Raw genomic sequence first — 20,862 nt, forward strand, 5'->3', positions numbered from 1 at the left:
TGCATCCAAGTTCAGATTGCTGTCCAGAGTGGTCACAATGGTGCACTGTGGGGTAGCGCCCGGAGGCCAATACCGTTGAATTGCAGCCACACTAACCCTAATCTGACATGGCAATACCGATTTCAGTGCTACTCCCCTCGTTAGGGAGGATTACAGATATCAGTATTAAGAGCCCTTTATATCAATATTAAGGGCTTCGTTGTGTGGACGGGTGCAGGGTTAATTCGGTTTAACGCTGCTAAATTTGGTATAAATGCGTAGTGTAGACCAGGCCTTAGTGAATAACCATATTTCTTTAACTGTTTCATTGCTGGACCTTCACTATACTATCTGTGCTGTGGCAGGATATTTGGTGGCACTTGGTACATGTTGGAGCAGTGAAACAGCTAAGACTGATGAACGAAATTTTATCCTCTATGTATGTTTACTTTGAAAATATAGGTGAAATCACAACTACCTCAGCAATTAACATAAAAACCCCAATTTCACCTTAAACCTATAAATAGCAAGATTTTGCATTGATTGACCTCCCACAGCTCTGGTTGATTTCAGTTGGAATTTGGGGCACACAAAGAATTCGGGATCAGACCCATATGAAGTTCTTCATATAGGTGCAATTTGTTATTAGAACAGAAGTGAGAGTCAAATGATAAAGTATTTATATTGGGGAAGCCTAACAAAACTTTAGGGCAGCCTGAAAGTTTAATGCACTGGTGTTTTTCTTGTACAACAGAAACACATACCTATCTGTGAGATGTTTTGGTGTATTATTGTTACATATTAAGAGCCAACTATTGTCTTAGCCATTGGCTCACGTTACTGTGGAGATCCACCACCCTGAGGCCTGGTCTACACTACGCGTTTAAACCGATTTTAGCAGCGTTAAACTGATTTAACACTGCACCCGTCCACACAACGAGGCCCTTTATATCAATATAAAGGGCTCTTTAAACTGATTTCTGTACTCCTCCCCGACGAGGGGAGTAGCGTTGAAATCGGTATTACCATATAGGACTAGGGTTAGTGTGGCTGCAAATCGACGGTATTAGCCTCCGGGCGGTATCCCACACTGCACCATTGTGACCGCTCTGGACTGCAATCTGAACTTGGATGTTGTGGCCAGGTAGACAAGAAAAGTCCCGTGAACTTTTGAATTTCATTTCCTGTTTGTCCAGCGTGGAGCTCTGATCAGCACGGGTGGCAATGCAGTCCCAAATCCAAAAAGAGCTCCAGCATGGACCATGCGGGAGATACTGGATCTGACCGCTGTATGGGGAGACAAATCTGTTCTATCACAGCTCCATTACAGAGGACGAAATGCCAAAGCATTTGAAAAAAATCTCCAGGCTATGATACAGAGTCCACAGCACAGTGCTGTGTGACAAGCGTAACGGAAAGCCAACGAATCAAATGGACGCTCATGGAGGGAGGGAGGGTGTACTGAGGACTCCAGCTTCCCACAGTCCCCAGCAGTCTCCAAAAAGTATTTGCATTCTTGGCTGAGCTCTCAATGCCTGAAGGGTCAAACACATTGTCCGGGGTGGTTCAGGGTATAGCTCATTAATTTACCCCCGTCCCCTCCCATGAAAGAAAAGGGAAAAAAATCGTTTCTTGACTTTTCTCAATGTCACCCTATATCTACTGAATGCTGCTGGTAGACACGATGCTGCGGCAGTGAACAGCAGTATCCTCTCCCCTCCCCTCCCCGGTGGCAGACAGTACAGTGCAGTAGAACTAGTAGCTGTCCTTGTCATCAGCCCGTGAGTGCTCCTGGCTGGCCTCAGGTGAGGTCGGCCGGGGTGCCTGGGTAAAAATAGGAATGACTCCCGGTCATTCGCAGTAGATGGTACAGAATGGCTGGTAACTGTCTTCATCATAGCAACTGGGGGCTGAGCTCCATCAGCCCCCTCCCTTTCCTGTGTAAAGAAAAGATTCTGTACTGCCTGGACTATCACAGCAGCGGGATGCTGGGCTCCTCTCCCCCGCCCCGTTTAATGTCTTTCCTGGACTATCATAGCAGCTGGAGGCTGCCTCCCCCCCATTTTATCTCACTAACAAGTCACTGTTTCTTATTCCTGCATTCTTTATTACTTCATCACACAAATGGGGGGACACTGCCACGGTAGCCCAGGAGGTTTGGGGGAGCAGGGAAGCAATGGGTGGGGTTGTTGCAGGGGCACCCCCTAGAATGGCATGTAGCTCATCATTTCTGTGGGATCTGACATGGAGTGGCTGTGCTCTCTGATACACTGCTTCTCTAGTACACTTGCACCATATTCTAGGCAGGACTGCCTATTTTTAGATACCATAAAGGAGGAATTGACTTGGGGTGTCATTCCCATTTTTGTCTTTGCGCCCCTGGCCGACCTCAGCCACGGGCAACCATGACAGCAGCAGAAGGTACAGAACAACTGATAACCGTCATCTCATCTCCAATTTACAATGGCATGGCAGACAGTACAGAACAACTGATAACAGTCTCTGCTATCTTGCAAAGGCAAATGAATAGTGCTGTGTAGCGCTGAAGTACCGCGTCTGTTAGCAATATCCATTAGACATACGGTGACAGTAAAAAAAAACTGAACGTGGTTTGGCGTCTCCCAGGGCTATCCAGGGAAAAAGGGGGCAAAATGATTGTCTGCCGTTGCTTTCACGGAGGAAGGAATGAGTGATGACATTTACCCAGAATCACCCGCGACACTGTTTTTGCACCATCATGTACTAGGGTCTCAACCCAGAATTCCAATGGGCGGGGGAGACTGTGGGAACTATGAGATAGTTACGGGATAGCTACCCACAGTGCAGCACTCCAGAAATCGACGCTAGCCTCGGACCATGGATGCACACCACCGAATTAATGCGCTTAGTGTGGCCGCGTGCACTCGACTTTATACAATCTGTTTTACAAAACCGGTTTATGTAAAATCAGAATAATCCCGTAGTGTAGACATACCCTGACATATATCTGGGTAGGTCTGTGTCCCAGGAAGCAAAATACCACCCAGATCACACCAGCATGCAAAGGGAGTACAATCCCTTCCGTAATACTGTGCACTCCCCTCCTTGCACTGAGGTAGCCCTGCCAGTGCAGAAGTGGCCTCAGCCAGGGCAGCCCAGGGAGGGGGCGCAAGTGGGGCAATTTGCCCCAGGTCCCACAAGGGCCTCACAAGCCACTCAGGGTTTTTGCAGTGGTCCCTTACCTTGCTCCAGGTCTTCAGCAGCGGGTCCTTCAGTGCAGCGGAAGACTCAGAGTGAGTGAAGAACCCACCACTGAAGTGCTGCTGAAGCCCCGGAGCACTGCCCAATGAGTACAAGTGCCGCCAGCAGTGGGGGGGGAAAAACATGATCGGCGGCACGTAGGCAGCTCTACCGCCACCACTTCATTCTTTGGCAGCAATTCGGCGACGGGTCCTTCCCTCCAAGAGGGACCCACCGCTGAATTGCCGCCGAAGACCCAGCCCTGCCCCAGTCGCCTGAATCCTCTGGGCGGCCCTGACTGAGGCCACGAAAGGATATCTCCCTTCCAACGTGCTCTCCAAATGAAAAGATTGGGAGACCACTACCTTCACTCTCCCAAATTAAGCAGACTTTATTTTTCCTTCTGTGTATCTGTTCTATTATCTTCTTCATCCACCTACAAACCATGGACTCACTCAGCTTAGGCTGGTGGGATATGTATGACTTATAGCTTTAAAGGAACAGCATAAATTCTATCTTATTTAGCCAGAGGGCCAATCAGAAGAGTATCTAAGCTAGAGCTGCCCACGTTGTGGATGACATGTTAAGACATGGACCAAATCTCCTTGCTATTATGATCCCATAGCTTTCCTGTGTCAACTCAATCACTTATTTAGATAAGTAACATTAAGAAAGTATTTAATGCACTTTAACTGGCTTCTAATATAATTTAGCAGCTCGAAATGGGGAGGAGAAGGCAACTAGCTGCAAGTGATGCACAGATCACAGTTTGTCAAGCTCTGTTCTAGGTGCTGGGATCTACTTTACACCATGAAAAATTATCATTATTAGTGAATGTCAGAGAGCAACACTGAGTGGGAAAGGAAACAATCTATTCCTTTTTAAAAAGGAATTCATTGTAAACGAATCCCTTTAGAAGCTTGATTGTTTTTACTTTAAGAGCTGAGCTGCTTTTATGTCAAATTAATCTAGTTTATATAGGAATTCTACTGGAGGTCTATATACTATACAAGAAAGTTGTACTGGTATAACTTGAATTGACTTTTAAACTGATGTAGTTAAACTGTTTCAAAAAGCTGTTTGGACACTGATTTCAGTACAAGAGTAACTTATTGTGGTTTAGTTAAACCTGCTCCTATGGCCTGGTTTACACTGTGGGGGAGCTGATGAAAGATACGCAACTTCAGCTACGGGAATACCGTAGCTGAAGTCAACATATCTTATTTCAACTTACCTCCTGTCCTCACAGCGTGGGACCGACGGCCGCGGTTCCCCTGTTGACTCGGCTACCGCCGCTCACTCTGGTGGAGTTCCAGAGTCGATGGGGATTGCGTTCAGGGATCGATATATCATGTCTAGATGAGATGCGATATATCGATCCCCGATAAATCGATCGCTACCCACCGATCCAGCGAGTAGTCTGGACGTACCCTAAGTGACTTAAGCTAAACTGAAATAATCCTTTCTTCATGGAAATCAGAGTATCCCTATAGCTTTTCACATCAGTTTAACTATATCAGTTGAAATGTATATCTTCCCCAATTTAGACATGCCCTAAGGTTTAGTCAAAGAAGAGAAGGCTGCAAACAATGTAGGACTCTGCTGAGAGTAAAGACAGGCTTATTCTTCCAGTTCACTTCTCCTAGCTAAAAGGATCCCTTTGCAGCCAAAAAATAAACAAAACTACCCATATTGTTATCAGTTTAACAGTTCAATATACCTATTTTTCATTCCAGGAAAACCATCATCCAACTTCTGCCAAAGCCTCATTTTAGTATTTCCTCTTCAATCAGGAGTAAGTTATAAGGCTTAAGAATTCATCTCACCAATTAATCTCTTGTGAATCTGATTTACATAATGAGCTTAATATAGTCTTAATTGCACAAAACGCGAATATCATTTGTCAAAATGATGAGGTAGTCCCGTTGCCATCTCTCTCAATTTGTCTAAATGTTCCTATATACATTAGAATTTAGCAGTTTAGTTTTACTCACACAACATCCCTTGATTACTTTACTGAATCATATATTGCAACTTCTCATTAAGATATCAAATCTATGCAAAGTACATCTGCTTGGTGTATAATTTATTAATATACTTTGGAGCCTCCAATTTGATAATGATATTTTGATAATGCTGAGCTTCAGTTCATCTGCAAATTTGATACCATCAGCTCAGGATTAAACAAAGACTGTGAATGGCTTGCCAACTACAAAACCAGTTTCTCCACCCTTGGTTTTAACACCTCAACTGCTAGAACAGGGCCTCATCCTCCCTGATTGAACTAACCTCATTATCTCTAGCTTGCCTGCATATATATACCTGTCCCTGGAAATTTCCACTACATGTATCTGACGAAGTGGGTATTCACCCACGAAAGCTCATGCTCCAAAACGTCTGTTAGTCTATAAGGTGCCACAGGATTCTTTGCTGCTTTTACAGATCCAGACTAACATGGCTACCCCTCTGATACTTGATAATGAATGTAACTCAGAGTGTCCATGGAGAGGAAGCACATAAAGTATTTCTAATCTCAGCTGCACACCTGAAGAAACAGCAGAGAGATTGGGGGAGGGGGAGGGAAAGGGGAAGGAAACTTGGAAAACTAACCACTGAATACTTTCCCTGCAGGCTGAGATCAAGTCAGGAAATGGCTGGGTAGGTACAGCAAACCCATGAAGTTGAACTTCATTGCATTTTTATAAAGTTCAGAAAGTTCCATTCTACCCGTGATGCTTTCTCAGGATGCCCGGGACTGAGAGCCACCTTGTTACCCCCTGCCTCCATGAAAGACAGACTTGCTGGTGCAAAACAGGGTGTCAGCTTCCTGACACCACCAGTCTGCTAGCCACCCAAGCAATGTCCTCAGAGCTATGCCCATGCTTAATTTGCCTTGCTGGTTAACAGTAGGTGCACCCCAATCACAGGAACTCATTGAACCATTCCCCAATACCGTCCAGCCCTTAACCACTGGACTCTCACAAAAATTACCAGAGTTCACTAAACCCTTGAGGCAATTACACACAAAGTTTGTTTGATTCAATTGAGAATCAATTCCTATAACACCACAGCACTGAGATATTATAGTGAAAACAATCATACATTTATTATCAAAAGCTAAGATTTAAGAGCTAGTAAGGATAATGGAAACCAGAAGAGCTACAAATGAAACAAAATCAGAAAATGCAAACCTGGGTCTACACTCATCAATGGTTACTTTGGCTATATAATAAAGTAGATGTTCCCCTAAAGCTCAGTCTTTTGCAGAGCTAGCTGATTTCAGACAAACCAGGACCCAAGCATTAATGAAGCACCCCCATCTGCCAAGGGGTTTCCTCAGTGAATGGATAACAACATGTCTCCTGGCATTTTTTATATTCTTCAAAGTTCATTTTTGCCCCACAGACAGGCTTAGTCTTCCCATCCCCTGTTGGCTTTGTATGCAAATACGCCTTCCATTGTAGTGGCTTACAATGCCTAATTTATATTTGACTAAGAGCTACACGTCTTATCTCCTGTCTGGATGAAACCTATTTGTCAGCTCTGCCATAGACACAGACTTTAAAACATATTTTCAGCACATATACATAGCTCCTTAAATATCCATCCATACATACACCCTCATAATTAATGAGGATCACAACGATCATGAGGCTCATATGACAAAAGCTTTTATTGGAGACCTCATATGACATCATTTCTATGCTATGTGCAGTAAGTTTCTCTTACAGAACAGTGAACCCTTTGCCAGCTGGTACCAATGGGCCTCTGTCTCACACCGTATATTTTTTTTGGATTATGTGCTACTGGATGAAATACAGAAGTGATCAGAAAGAGGTAACTGGCCTCGGCCCTGCAGGTCAAAAGTTGAGAGAGGGAGAAGGTACAGACATTATGAACTGCCCTTGTGATCCATGTACTTCCAGTTGCTGATGTGGTATAAACCTTTGACTTGTTGCTTTGTGTTGCAAGGTCACCTAGTTAGCGTTGGTACTGTGCTTATATATACAGTGCTATGAAAATGCTTGTTTGTAGAAAATGATCCTAGAAAAAAATGCAAATAAGCATGTGTTTTATATCACTTGGTGAACTAACTATCCAATTGCACCTTCCAGTCAGCTATAAAAATACACCCACAATCATCTCCAGCCACAAAATTGCAACTCAGTTATTTGCGAGTGCAAAATTGGCGGCCAAATTGAGGCCATTTAGAAAATGGTTGCCTTAATATCTACTTTAGCATTTTGGTTTCTTATTTTATTCATGGGAAGCCTAAATGGGGAAGGGAGCATAATAAGTTCAACTTCTGAATTCCTCCAAAGATACTGATGGGGGGGAGTATCATCAGCATAATACTGTTCAGAAATGCAACATTAACCCTGCTTAGCTGATCCCAATAAATGTTGATTGTCATGGTGTTACTGTAGCTCAATAATCATTCCAGTGGAAGGAAGCTTATACTGTGTGATATGCAGTATCCTGGGAGAAAACTTGTTACTATTGGCTCAAGCTTGCATTACAAGTAGGAGTTGATGAATCTTAGTGAGCCTGACAGCCTTCTTTTAAAAACAAATTTCTTACTTCTGGAAAAATGGTGTTACGTGCAGAGTATGAAAGATTATAAGAATCCCTTTCTTTGGCTGCTCTGCTCTTTTCAACTCCTTCTAAAACCTTCTCCCAAGAGAAAAATGGACTAAAGCATGGATGATGTATTTATATTTACCAGATGCCCTTACCCCAAATATAAATGTTGTCTCTTTCAGTTTCCTAAATGGAGCAAAAACAAAAAAACACACCACATCCATATGGATACATCTCCAAATATTTTTCTGACTTTTAAAGATTAGATGAGTTTTCTTATACAATGGAAAGTCATTCTTCTTGCTTTGGGCTAGACTGCAATTTATACACAGCCCTCCATTGGGGATGGTTCAGAGCTGTGCTAACAGAGGTAGTGCTGGGAGGCACAATTCATAACAAACATCTGTGGCATTTGAAAAACGTATTTCGATCAGTTGAAACAAGCCAATAGAAATATGAATGCAAGAGAAAGCCAAATGCACCTAGACAAACATAGAATTAGTAGAAAGCCAGGTAGAATTAATTCTACTTTGTATGTGGTGAGTTATAATAAGCAACAGAAAGCAATATCAATGCTAATTGTCATTTTTCAGAAGTGACGCAAGAGTGGTTGTCATTCAAACTGACAGAGCAAAAACTAGCCGATGAAAAATATTTTCATCTTCAAACCCTGCATGAGTGTTTTGTGTGTGAGAGCCAGTTAGAAAGAGGAATCTTTAAACTGGAGCCTTTTCACAGGAAAATATTTGGATGCCGGAAGGTCTGAGCAGAGAAACCTTTTTAGGTGAATTGACTCCTGCAAATGCTGGACTTCATCACAGTCAACGGTATAGGCTCAAACACTCCTCAGTCTCTGTGACAACCTCTTCCTCAAAGTAGCACCTTGTAGCCCCCATATTCATCATTGGTTTATAGTTCTGACATTTCATACAAGGCATGCCTTGCAAGGTATCATATGAAAGGTCACGATCTGCTGAAACTCATTTATGCAAAGTTGTCATCATTGCATACAGAGTTAGGAGATTTTGTTATATTGTTGTTATTGTAATATGCTGTGAGTCTGGGAGTCACCCACTCCTAATTCTCCAGTGGCAACAAAGGAGGTGGCCCACACCCGGATGGTTAAGTGACCATCACGAGCCACTGACCAGCAGGGGAATTGTAAATAAGAGATTTACAATTCTGTAAGAGACAGTTGCACATGTGACTCAGCAAGGCCCACCAGGATATGCCTGGGACAGTATCTTCCCTGGGACATGAATTCAGAATATAAAATAATGGACAGTGGCATCATGAGACTACCTCTCTCCTTCTTCATCTATGCTGAAGGCAATAAGAACACTGGGAAGACAAAGACTTTGAACTGAGGAGACTGGTCTCAGGCTGAGAAGGAAATTCAGCCGCTGACTATAGCATGTGGGAGAGCGCAGACCTGGAAACTCTGATTCACTTTTAGGTAATGACTCCTGTGCCATTTTGGAGGACAGAAACACCATGCATCCTTCTACTCATGAAGTTTTTAATGCATTGTTTGTTGCATTCACATACTTTGTAGCTGCATCCAGTGTTACACACATCTTTATGTGTAGAAAATAATTCAGCCCACATGACAAGACTGCAATTTATACAATAAAAGACAGTAGTGCATAAAGATATGCAATATGCATGTAATACTGTACACAGGTTGCATGTCGCTTGATCCTTCTGGCCTGCTGTCACTGACTTCCCCAGCAATAATCACTGCTGAATCTACACACTGCCAAAGACATCTAAAGTTGGTGTTTCTCAGAGACTCATGACTGGGTTGGGCTGTTTAGACACACCATGTAGACTGACTTTGCCAAGAAGGGATGCAGATGAGACCCCAGAATCCTTTTCACCTGGATAGAAGAATAGCAGGTTGGCGTCAAAGGAGAATTGGAACCCTTCAAAGATCAACATTTTATGCAATGAAACCCATTTTTTATATTTAAAAAACCTAAAAAGGAAAAGAAAATCCAATAAGATTGCCCTCCCCAGTTCCAGTGAACCATAATATCATTAATAAAGAAATCTACATACTATGAATACATAATTAGTAAGCATAATTCTTAAAATGGAATCAATTAAAATCAGTGTAATGGTAGAAAGATATAAGTTGATGGGACATTAGAAAACTTTCTCCAGTATTCATTTATATTAGAAATAATGTGGCATTAATATAGCTTTTGAAATTGCTTTTTAAATTTTTGTGAGGTATATATTTCTACATTATAGAGGGATTATACTGCTCTTGTCAGATAGAGTATGAGCACCTTGCAAATTCCAAAAGCAATTCACATATTTCCATTTACTTTCACTCCATCCCATTATAGGAGAAATAAAATTAAAGAGCAAATGTCTTCCTATATATTCAAAATGGAGTGAAATGATCTTTTGTGGCTCCTCTGTTAAATAATTTCCATCAGAAACTTGGCTATTTTTCAAGCAAATAATAAGATACAAAAGCAAGGGACACTGTCACTGAAGCTAATGGAGAAAGACAAACATGGCACTTTGCAATGACAATCTCTTATGAAAATACTGAAAGGAACAAGTTGAAGCTGGCACACAAATGAATATGCTACCTGTAATAGAGTGTACTGAGCCTTTAAGGCAAGCCTATAGTGCCATACCACTTCAACCATGGCAGCATGGCACACTGGAACTTGTAGTCCAAAATTATTCTTAGGAATTAAAGTCAACCACCAAAACAGCAAGTTTACATCAATCAAATTACTACAAGAGAGGCAAACAGCAGCCACTTAGCCAAGCAACCAGGTAAGACATAAAAATATTAAATAATACTTGGAGCCATATGCTAGATGGAGGGAGCAGAAGTTTTAGGAGAAATTGTTCACATTGTTGAAGAGCATACGTGTTGTTGGATAAACATCAGTGACATCATCTTACACAACACACCAGAACTGAACTTATGAAAGATTGGACAGGCTCCACTTGATGAAAAACTGTTGAGAACAGACTAGATTTCAGGAGGAGAAGGCATGAGAGGGGACATTGAGAACAGAGACTCTGCAGGATCTCTCTTATTCCTTGTTCCCTTATTCCCAGGCAGTCTTCCCTAGTTAAGATACCCAGTCACTCCCTAAGACCCTAGTCTCCCTATGATGGGTTAGATCACAGAACCCCCTTTGGGAGCTGCCACCTGATGTGTCAAGACTACTTCTGCCTCTTCTTTCCTGCCCCATCAGCTTAGGACTTCAGTGCCCTGCCTGGTTTGAGCCAGACCCGCTAACCTGCTGCAACCCCAGACCCAGGTCTGAACCATCCCCCCTAACAGCTGTAGGCTTGACTGAAAGCAGCTTACAGAAGTGTTCTTATTTTTAAGACTCAGATGCCCAACTCCCAATGGGGTCTAAACCTAAATAAATCCGTTTTACCCTGTATAAGCTTTATACTCATAAATTGTTCGCCCTCTATAACACTGATAGAGAGATATGTACAACTGTTCCCCCCACCACGCCCCCCAGGTATTAATACATACTCTGAGTTAATTAATAAGTAAAAAGTGATTTTATTAAACATAGAAAGTAGGATTTAAGCAATTCCAAATAGTAACAGACAGAACCAAGTGAATTACCAAGCAAATAAAATAAAACATGCAAATCAAAGTCTAATACAGCAATAAAATTGAGTACAGATAAAAACCTTACCAGTAAGCTTCCTTTTACAGTCTAGTTTCCTTCTAGTCTGGGTTCAGCAATCACTCATACCCCATCTGGTTATTGTCCTTTGTTCCAGTTTCTTTCAGGTATCCTTTGGGGGTAGAGAGTCTCTCTCTTTAGCCAGCTGAAGACAAAATGGAGGGGTCTCCAACGGGCTTAAATAGACTTTTTCTTGTGGGTGGAGACCCCCTCCTCTCTCCTATCAAAGTCCAGCTCCAAGATGGAGTTTTGGAGTCATATGGGCAGGCCACATGTCTATGCATAACTCAGAACTACAGGTAGCAGCTATTGTTCACATGCTACCTTGAACATTCTCAAGTAGACCTCTTATGTGGATTGGAGCATTCCAAGAGCCATCGTTCCTTAAGTGCTTCTTGACAGGGCACTTAACTTTGCAAATTTCTTTCTAAAGAAGCTGACCAAATGCCTTATAAAGCTTACTTATAAATCACTCACGTATACAGCCAATATTCATAACTTCAAGTACAAAAATGATATATGTGTACATGTACAAATAGGATGAATAGATTCAGTAGACCATAATCTTTACAGAGATATATTACATGGCACATGCAGCATAAAACATATTCCAGTTATGTTATATTCCCATAAAGCATTATGGGATACATCATCACACTCCCTGTTATATGTAGCCCCCCCCTTTATCTAAAAGTCAGCATACCTGCTGACCTTTTAAAGACCGTAGGAGCCACTGTATGGGGCCATGAAATGAAACAAGAGAACCTAAAGAAGTGGAGGGAAGCTGAGGACTCCAAATACAACTCTTAAAATCTTCAGGTTCCTTTGTTCCATAGCTCTCAAGAAGCCCCCCACAGCTCAGGTCTCCTGTGCTCCCCATCCATTCCCTGGCCTCTACTCTTCCCTGTTTTATTCTTTCTCGCAGACTTTTGAAAGCAATGGAAACTGCACCCTTTAAAAAATATTCATTATGGGCATTATTCCTATGGACCTGAGATCTGCAGAAACTCCTGTAATCCTATTTTGTGGGGTGGGAGGGCTCTTTGACTGCCACAGTGCCTCCTCCTGGCTGTTCTGGGAATCAGCTGTCTTTCAGGTCCAACATCTCCCCTTTCAGTCTCTGCACCTACAGCCTTCTCTTACTCTGTGGTCCCTCTCTCACGCTAGGGACTACAGTTTCCTCTTTGTGACTCAGCTCTCCATCCACGTCACTACATGGTTTCCCCTTCTGGGGTATAGACTCTCACTGGACAGTATGTCCACGTACTGTCACTCTGTCAGTAACCGATAGGGGAACCCGGACTTGCCCACTACTCTAGGTTCCAGCTCAGGCACCCTACAACAACTCAGTCCCCAACCTTGCTGCTCTCTCCCTGGGCTGCTTCCTACTTGTCTCCTAGAAGCTTTCTTCACCCTTCTCTCTTCTGGGTACACTCTTCCCTCAGGGCCAGGGTCCCACACTTTCCCTTGGTTCCCTCCTTCCCTCTCTAATGCACAGAGAGTGGCAGCAGACTTCCTCATTGCAGCCATTTCTGTTGCCAGCTTCCTGGTTTTATACTAGCCCAGCCCCCACCTGCTCAGCTGAGCTCCATCTTCCAACCTCATGTGTGGCCTATATCATTAACTGGCCCTTTCTCAGCTTTCTTAACCCTTTCAGGACTGGTGTGGGGTGAACATCGCAGCACAGGTCCTTATAAACACAACACAATTCTTAGAAAACAAAGCCATAATTACATGCTATTATTTGAAAAAAATATGGAAATTCTCTACGATACAACTTTTTAAACTGTAGTTTAAAACAAAAAAAATACAAAAGGAATTTTAGATTTTTTTTTAAAATAAAACACTATTTATGCATTTAAATGTATGGAAGTTAACAAAGGAAGAAAGAAAAGTCTGAGTAGGTGCAATACACTGCAAGCTTCTCAAAGTGCCTCATCAATACGCCCCAACTTGGAACTGGAGAGACTACTTGTATGAGAGGGTTGTTCAGGCTACCCCCTTATTCATTCCTTAGCTGTTTTGCTCAAACTGTCAGCAAATGTGATAGTTCTGGTAGCAATAAATAAATAAATAAATTAAATAAAATCTGTGGATCCCTGTCCCACTAGGAAAGGGACTGAGACCACATAAGCCGCATAATACTTAGCAAATGGTAACAAGTTTCCATCATTACTAACCCGAGCCAGATTTTAGCAGATGCCTTTCAGGTGAATGGCTCAGGAGATTGTTACACGGAGCCCTCCAGTTCCCTTTTAAAAGCCAAAGCAACTGCACGCACACAAAATACATCATTATCAGAATCCAAATTGTGCATCAAAGCTGTATACAGGAACATGAGCACAATACAATTGTCTCAGAAGACTTGTGTGAGATACCTAAGAAATACAAAACAGATGACCCTGAAAGATGAAGAGAGTTGGCAAAGTTACATTAAAAGTTCAGGACAAATGCTCAGTAATATGAATGTAGTTGTCTGTCAGACAAAGAACAATATTTTTTGTACTGGCAGTCAGAGAGTCACTGAGAATTACAAAATTACTTGTGTTTGATGAAGTGGGTATTCACTCACAAAAGCTTATGCTCCAATGCATCTGTTACTCTTTAAGGTGCCACAGGACTCTTTGCTGCTTTTACAGATCCAGACTAACATGGCTACCTCTCTGACACTTGAGAATGACAAAGTTACTTTGTGAACTGGTCAGAGCCCAGGAGAATTCACATGAAATGAAAAGTTGAATGAAGAAATGCTGAGGTGGCAGAGAACTGTTTAAAGATCTTGATGTTCAAAAATGGGATTTTTGGATATAAGCCAAAAAGGCCAGAGAAGAAACATAATTTCAAAACAATCCACTGATATGGAGCACAGCATAATCTCCTAAATACCGTCAAATGGTATTTTCTGGCCTGCCCTGGTGAAAGTGGTTTCAAAAGTTATATTGCAATTCCTTAAGTTTTATGGAGGCAGTTAAAAGGGAAGTGAAGCAGAGAAGATATTCTTTCAGCCTTTTATGACAGGCCTCAAATTGTTTTATTCTAAGGAAATAGCTATCCCTGTTCCCATTATATAAAATAATGATGCCCAGGAAATGGTTAGCTCAGTAAAATCAATTGTAAACTAGGACACCTTTATATTATATTAAAGTTGGTTTGCAAAGATATTGTCATCATTAAATACCTGACACTTTTTGGCTGGGTAGAAAATTAGTGATGTGAAGGCCTATCATGCTGCTACATTGCTAGAATTATTTATGAAATATTTAGTAGGACTGGAGGAAAATTGATGTACAAATAGGTTGCTTAATCCCAACACATTATACAAGAGAGAGCGGCCAGGTGTTTGGGAGATTATTTAGTATTTTTGTATATTTTGCTATTGGAAGAGGAAAAATGTTTCTAGCATATTCTTGCAGAGTACAAAAAGAAAGCAAAGGTGAACAGCAGGTCCAAACGAAAGAAGAACGTCTCTGCTTTCCTGATCGTCAATCTTCTGAGGGAAATCTCCTGGACAGACTTGATTCTGGTATCTGTGATCCAAATTCAATTAAAAATTTCTATGTTATTTCCAGACAAGTTGTCATAGAAGCTTCCTAAATAGCAGTTGCAAAATTCAAACACAACATTGAAAACAGCCTCTGAAAATCCCAGACTGGATGCCTAAGGAAGTTAGGTGCCAGTGCTCACTGAATTTCAATAAGAGTTGGATGCCTAACTGCTTTAGGCTCCTTTACAAATTCCAGTCCAAGAACCCAAGTAATTATGAATACCGGTATAAACTGGTGTGTGCAGATGAAGGGGGTCAGCATGCACAAATGGGTGAGGGAGAAATTCAGGAGAGTCCTGTGAAAGTTTAGCCATTATTTAAGAGAAAATGCATCATCTCCCAAAAGGGAAGTTTCTTTATAAAGTGGTAAAATAGGCATCATAGCTGTGACATTGACTCTTGAAAACCATTAATATGCTTTATTTGTATATTAAATATATATATATACAGAATGCATCAAGACAGAACTGAGCATCTTAGGAAGTTCATTTACACAAGGTTAAAAAATATCCTGCTTGTTCTAAGACCAATGTGTATCTCAAACAGATAGATTTGTATTTTAACTGCTACTACGCCTTTCATGAATAATTAGGTGATGAGCTATCACAATAATCAGCATGTTATAGGAACCTGGATAAAATAGAACTGAATGCTGATGTTTGATTTTAACCCTAGTAATAACTTAATAAAAACACTAGCCAATTACCAAGACAGTCATGGGACTATATTCGCTTGTAGCATGAGTAGGTTCACTCCATTCAAGTAAATAGTTATGTCCTCTTTCGGAAGCCACAAATAATTTGGCTCCTGGATTCAAGCCTGAGCTTCAGCCAGGTGGTAAAATATCAGAGTTTTGATTTAGTTCCTAACAGACATTTGTGCATGTCACAAAAGCACCATGTGACTAAGACTGCCTATGATCAAAAGTAGTTTCAGACAGCAGAGATAGTGATGCTCCATAGTCAACTGACTTAGCTGTGAAATTCCACAGAAAATCTGATGATAATTAAGGCTGTGAGTTTGTCACAGAGGTCATGGAAGTCATGTATTCCGTGACTTTCCATGACCTCCGTGACTTCTGCAGCTCAGGCATCCCCTGCACCAAGTGCACGGCTGCTGCTGGGGCAGTCTTGGGCCACCACATCCCCACTTTCCCCAGCAGCAGAGTTTGGGTGTAGGAGAGAGCAGGGGTTTGGGACACAGGACAGGATGAGGCCGGCTCTGGGCAGCGCTTACCTGGAGGGCTCCCCAGGAGTGGTGACATCCCCCTCACTCAGCTGCTAGGCAGAGGAGGGGACAGACAGCTCTGCGGGCTACCTCCACCCAGAGAGTGGCTTTGTAGCTCCCATTGGCCAGGAACAGTGGCCAATGGGAGCTGCGGGGGTAGTGCCACAGACAAGCTGATGATAATTCTTAATTATGACCAATATTCCCCCTATGCTGCACGGCCATGCAACAGCCTATCAAGGGCCTTGCAATTGCTCATGGCAGCAAGGGGGAGAGGTGCCTCTCCACTGGCCCCAACCCTGGACCTGCAGCAGCGGGGAAAGGCAGGGAGCGATGCTCTCCCCCATCCCCGGAGCTGCCACAGCTTGGGAGAGGAACTTCTTCCCTGTGATGCGTTGAATCCCCCTTTCTGGGGTGCCACTGAATGTGCTGGGATCCCACTGAGCCCACTTGTCCCACCAGCCTGGATTTCCCTTACTCTGTGCTCCTGTGACAGGCTTTCAAGCCCCTTTCCAGCACACACACAGATAGGGACACACCCAGCTGTAGAATCACACACAGTCTGCGATTAGCTCTCTAGGGGAGGGTTCAGCTAGGGGAATGACCAGCTCTCCTGCGCACACACCCTCTGGAGTGTAAACCCAAAATTAGATTGTCTTGCGCTGTATAGAGATCTATATAGCACAAGCTCATAAACATCTCCCCCTCCCTCAACATGGAGGGAGATGTGCACAGCTCTTTGCCCCCTCCCACCTGCCCTGCCCCCAGTTATGAATTGCACAAACTGGGTTTTGGAATAAAGAGAAAAGTTTATTAACTACAACAGGCAAATTTTAAGAGATAATAAAGGATAGAGAACAGAACAAAGCAGATTACTCAGACAATTAAACAAAACATGCAAACTAAGCTCAATACACTAAAGAACCAGGTGACAAATAGTAATTTCTCACCCTAAATGTTGTTTTAGGCAGGTTTCAGAGTTTCTGCAGCTCAGAGTTCCAGTTTTTCCCTTCACAGGCTAGACCCCTGTCTCAGCCTGGACTCAGCCCTTGCCTTTCCCCAGCTTAGTTCCTTTTTTCTTCAGGTGTTTTCAGCAGTCTTCCTTCTTTGGTGAGGAGGTAGTGGAGAAGAGCCCTGATTACCTCACCTCCCAGCCTTAAGTACGATTTACATAAGGTGGGGATCCTTTGTTTTCAGTGGAAAATTAACAGCAGTGTCCAAGGTGGTACAAGCAGCAAAGAATCCTGTGGCACCTTATAGACTAATAGAGGTTTTGGAGCATGAGCTTTCGTCGGTGAATACTCACTTCGTCAGATGCATGTAGTGGAAATTTCCAGGGGCAGGTATATATATGCAGGGATAATGAGGTTGTTCAGTCAGGGAGGATGAGGCCCTGTTCTAGCAGTTGAGGTGTGAAAACCAAGGGAGGAGAAACTGGTTTTGTAATTGGCAAGCCATTCACAGTCTTTGTTTAATCCTGAGCTGATGGTGTCAAATTTGCAGATGAATTGAAGCTCAGCAGTTTCTCTTTGAAGTCTGGTCCTGAAGTTTTTTTGCTGCAGGATGGCCACCTTAAGGTCTGCTATACTGTGGCCAGGGAGGTTGAAGTGTTCTCCTACAGGTTTTTGTATATTGCCATTCCTAATATCAGATTTGTGTCCGTTTATCCTTTTCTGTAGCGACCGTCCAGTTTGGCCGATGTACATAGCAGAGGGGCATTGCTGGCATATGATGGCGTATATTACATTCGTGGACGTGCAGGTGAATGAGCCAGTGATGGTGGTACAGTAACTCATCACTTAACGTTGTAGTTATGTTCCTGAAAAATGTGACTTTAAGTGAAATGATGTTCAGCAAACCCAATTTCCCCATAAGAATTAATGTAAATAGAGGGCGTTAGGTTTCAGGGCAACTTCCCCTACTCTGCAAGCACCAGGGGTGGGAGGCTTAACCCTCAACCTGCCCACTCTACCCCTTCCCCCAAGCCTCCACCCTTCACCTGTCTCCTCTCCCCCACCCACCTTCTCCCCCTTTACTTCGCATGCTGCATCCTGGCTCCCCCACCCCTCTTGCCCAGGGCAATCAGCTGACTTGCCGCATTCGGGAGACAGGGGAGGGAGAGGGAGCCTGCGCACTGAGTCCTTGCTCCTCCCCCTTCCCTCCTGCCTCCAAAACACCGCAAGCCAGCTGATTGCCACCGGCAGGAGGCAGGGGAGGGAATGTGGAGGCGCACCAAGTCCTCGCTCCTCCTCGCTCCTCCTGCCCAAAGCAATCAGCTGGCTTGCGGCATTTAGGAGGCAGGAGAGATGGGGGAGGAGTGAGGACTTGGCGCAGTCTCCCCCCCTCGCTCCCTCCTCCTGCCCGGGACAATCAGCTGGCTTGCGGCGTTTGGGAGACAGGGGAGGGAGGGGGAGCCTGCGTGCCAAGTCCTTGCTCCTCCCCCATCGCTCCTGCCTCCAAAACGCTGCAGGCCGGCTGATTGCCGTGGGCAGGAGGCAGTGGGAGGAGGGAGGAGGCACTGATCCGCGGGGTCTGCCTGTGGGTGGGAGGCGCTGGGGTGGAGGGGGCCTTAGGGAGGCTGCCAGCTGTAGAGAAAGCTGCCCTGGAACCTAACCCCCTCATTTACATTAATTCTTATGGAGATATTGGATTCTCTTAACATTGTTTCACTTAAAGTCACATTTTTCAGGAACATAACTATAATGTTAAGTGAGGAGTTACTGTACACATAGAGTTGTAATTGTTACATAGTCTATATTCCTAACTTTGGATACATAAATGATACATGCATACAAATTGGATAGTCACATTCAGCAAATCATAACCTTTCCAATGACACCTTACATGACCCATCTTGCATAAAATATATCATAGTTATTCTGTATTTATATCATAGCAATATTTATATGAAGAATATGGGGTGTAGCGCCTCTCCCCCAGCCCCAGCCCCAGAGCTGCAGCAACCAGGAAGAGGTGCCTCTCCTCCACTCCCAGCCCTGGAGCTGCTGTGACCGGGGAAAGGCACCTCTCCCCCATAGTCCAGGTGCTGCTATGGGGAGAGAGACCTGGTGGGAGTCCTCTCTCTCTGCCGCGGCCCCAGAGCAGTCTGCACTCCAAACCCCTCATCCCCAGCTCCACCCCAGAGCCTGCACCCCCAGCCAGAGCCCTCACCCTGCTGCATCCCAACCCTCTGCTTCAGCCCTGAGTCTACTTCTGCACCCTGAACCCCTCATCCCTGGCCCAACCACAGAGCCCGCAGCCCCAGCCGGAGCCCTCACCTCCCCCTACACACTCTAGCCCTCTGCCCCAGCCCTGATCTGCTTCCCACACTCTGAACCCCTCAGCCCCACCCTGCCACACATCACTTCCATATTGATGCACATAACAAAATTCATTCCACACATGCATGGGAAAAATTAGAGTGAACACTGAATTATGTCCTGTTGAGTCTGGTAGGATAAAGCTATACTTTGTCTCCGTGGGTACCATAGAAGGTTTATTGGATAAAGTGAGATATTCCATTTCAGAATCTGGAGATGTATGGGTCTGATGATATCCTGAGAGAACATATAGTTGCCCTGAATCTCTCCTCTGCAGCAAAACTCTTGCTAAATGGTGGGTTGACAGATCATTTCAGGGGAAAAGGCAGAGTTATTCTCTCTTTCCTTAACATTTTGCTTTGGTTATCAAGGCCTTAAACAACAGCAGAAATAACCAAGGGATTTAAGACTTTGCACTGGAGGAAAATGACTACACAGCAGTGCCACTATATACATGGATGGTGTTCTCTAGTTTTTAGACATAGCCTGAGCTTAGTGTGTCAAACAGTCTGCAAGAAATAACACCATACTGGAGTATTTAAGGTTGCAAGATCAGCCAGCAAATATCTGGGGACTATCTTTCAACATCATAGAAAATCAAAGGGAAAATTAAGTAGCATTTTCTCAATTCCTGTGAGCTTGAAAAAATTGTTTTACTTAGAGATCTATATCACTCCTGGTTGTAGAGAAAATTATGGTGCCAATTTCATCCCAATACTATACAAATTGAGACAAATAGCAAGTACTTGGAACTAGATCTATATTATCTAGCTGAGCAGACTAAATGCAATAAAACTGAAGTAGCTCTCAAGAGTATTTTAACTGTTGTATAACCCACCTACAGCTGCATGAAAGAGAGAAAGAAAGAAAGTGTAAAGCTTTATGGGTATTTTTAAAGGGTTAAAAATTAAGAGCAGTACATGGAGAAGTAGGGGCAGTGGGGGTACTGAATATCAAGAGCTCCTACAAAGTATTCTTGCTCAGATCTCTAACACGTAAGGAGGATAGTCTTCCAGTGAAAGCATTGAACTGACATTTAGTGACATTCATGAGACCTGGGTTACTTTTTCAGCTCTGCCACATTTCCTGTGTGATCTTGGGCCAGTCAATTAATTTCTCTGTGACCCATTTCATCTCTAAATTGGGATAATAATATTTCAGTTCTCCCACCTTTGTCTCTTCAGATTCAAAACTGTGTAGAGCAAGACTCTCTTACCTTGTGTCTGTGCAGCCCCTAACACAATGGAGCTCTGATGCTGAGATGCTAACCGCAATAAAAATAAATTAGCCATAATAATCATAGAAATTT

Source organism: Gopherus evgoodei, chromosome 2 (genome assembly GCF_007399415.2).
Source record: "Gopherus evgoodei ecotype Sinaloan lineage chromosome 2, rGopEvg1_v1.p, whole genome shotgun sequence".
NCBI classification, from domain to species: domain Eukaryota; kingdom Metazoa; phylum Chordata; order Testudines; family Testudinidae; genus Gopherus; species Gopherus evgoodei.